This window comes from Amphiura filiformis, unplaced genomic scaffold (genome assembly GCF_039555335.1).
Source record: "Amphiura filiformis unplaced genomic scaffold, Afil_fr2py scaffold_188, whole genome shotgun sequence".
NCBI lineage: Eukaryota > Metazoa > Echinodermata > Ophiuroidea > Amphilepidida > Amphiuridae > Amphiura > Amphiura filiformis.
Window position 1 is genome coordinate 69746 of NW_027305652.1, and position 2359 is coordinate 72104.

The window sequence follows — 2359 nt, forward strand, 5'->3', positions numbered from 1 at the left end:
CTACAGGTTGAGGTTAAATTTCTGCCATCTTTTTCGTCGGCTGGGCAGTCAGCAAAAAATCAGCTAGTTATATTTGCTTCCAATTTTTAGGATCGTAAGTATCGAAAATGTAAAAAGGTACGGCGTAATACATGAAATAGAATAAAGCTGATAATGACACGCTTATGAAGTGTGTTTGTGAACTATGAAGCATGTTTACGTCCCGGTACAATTTTATGAACCGGACTATGCACAAGGATGACATAGAAGCCATCTCTAACAGTAAATGCTAAAGCATTTACGTGTTAGAGAATATGCTCGAACAAGTCATGAGGAGCGGCAACGGGCCTGATGCTGGGGAGCAAACGCCCTTTTCGAAATTTTTTCTATAGGATTGTCTGAATTTTAAAATCTATTGACACTTCAGCCACCGTCTGGAAAATGTGTTGATTTTAAATTAGCCTTGATATCTTTTTCGATTCACGATATCGATGCGGATATTACCCTGATTGCGCAATAATATACAACAATAACTACAACAATAACAAATACAACAACCGATATTGTGAATCGAATTTGGAAAAAAAGAAAGTGGAAAAGAAAAGAGAAAAGTGGCTTTGAATATGTATATTCAAAATCACTTTTGCAGCACACTGTATTTTCTTTGAAGTTTAAAAAAAGTGGACTTAATTTTGTCCAGAATGAAAGTACACAGTGTTTGGAGAAAAATTAGAAAAAGGGAAACAATAAATTCAACCACATAGGGACTCGAACCCACAAAATGATTAAAATCGGAGATTCATAGTCCAGCGCCCTAACCATTCGGCTAGGCATCAACTTACGCAATTGCTTTTTTAACTTCAAAACGGCTATTATAGTTATACATGTAATTTGATGCAATATCAGTGATTGCAATCACGTCCGCACAATGGCTCTTAGAATAAACAGGCAAATGGCTCTTAGAATAAACAAGCATATCGGCACCGATGGCAAGAAACCTTGGGTGTTTTTTTTTTTTTTGTTTTTTTTGTTTGTTTTTTTAAATACTAGCTTCAATTTGGAGTAAAAATGAAATGGAATAGCGAGTGCCAGATAGTTAAGATTAAAATCTAAATCTAAATTAACGTTCCGTAATCAAGATATCAATAATATAATAAAACAGGTTTTTGTCATGAAAGATTCTCTAATAAAAATCCAAAAAAAACGAGTCCTAAAATTTGATCAGTACGTACTGTATTTGGTTCTAATAGATGGTGACAATATTTCTTTGATTGGTTTGTAGCGCAATACAAAAAAGGAGTTATCAATAACTCGACGTGGTTTTATACAAGGCACACGTTAAAAAAAAAAAACATGGAACGCGTTTTTGATCTTATGAACATGGTGCGTAAACAGGATGAAAATGAAGGATTTTAATACGGATTCTGACAATTTATATAAACACAAAAAATCATGTAAAGCTAAGTCCAAAGCACGCAGCATTTCTCTCACTAGGATAATCATTGCTGTGGACACTTGATTTTAGAGAACAAGTTTATACGTCTTTTACACGTTATGCGTTTCTTTCCCAATCCTTAAAGGCCATTTAAGTGATTCCAGCTAAGGTGCAAAAATTACAATTTTTTATAAATTGTCTAAAAGTGAAGGATAAGTCATTAAAATTGTCATTAGATATTCCGGAAATAAAAAAAAACGGCAAAAATGAGGAAAACAGCAATATTGACAAAGCTGAGGTCCATTCAAATACGTGTAGCTAATTTATATTGCTAATTGATTATTTTTTCGATCGTCGGGATGAGCAAATCACTGAAGGGGCCTGTAAGTAAAACAGATTTCAATACGCTGAACTGAAATGAAAGTTGTAATTAATATTACAATACTATATAAAAAGAAAAACAAAACATTCTAGGCCACTTACTTGTTTAGTTGCACTGCAAAACTCAGATCGGGACAAATGATTGTCAGAAAACCTGGAAGGCGTCGCAAAGCTCAACTACTGATGCTGATTCAGGTCAATTGATTCCACAGTGCATACAACGTAAGCTCACGAAACTGTTCTTCAGCAAAGGTGAGACCAGGTGGGACGATCAGATGATAATCGGTCTTTATAATACAGACAGAACGTCACTGACCATGCCGCTATTCAATAAAGCGTGACACTTTTCAATTAAGGCGAGTGGGGTGGCAGTCATATTTATCCAGTTTTACCACTTGGGCTGCTAAACCATCTGCAGTTAATTAAACCATTGCTGTGACGTCAGTCTATTCAATAAACTGTAAATTATTTTCTACGAATCAACACTTTTCTGCACATGCTGCACGAATCTACAATTAAGTGTGGATTCGTACAGAGAAGTAATGGATTCGTACAAAACATGTA

The 2359-nt window shown here is 35.0% G+C and overlaps 1 protein-coding gene across 1 annotated transcript in view; it reads right to left on the bottom strand.

The window, feature by feature from the left end:
• The window catches only part of LOC140145267 (uncharacterized), a 17705-nt gene extending 15609 nt beyond the window's left edge, over positions 1-2096 (bottom strand). The window contains exon 1 of the mRNA XM_072167031.1: positions 1898-2096. The gene's annotated coding sequence lies outside the window, so the exon portion shown is untranslated. The remainder of the gene's footprint in view (positions 1-1897) is intronic.
• Between the last annotated feature and the right edge of the window lie 263 nt (positions 2097-2359).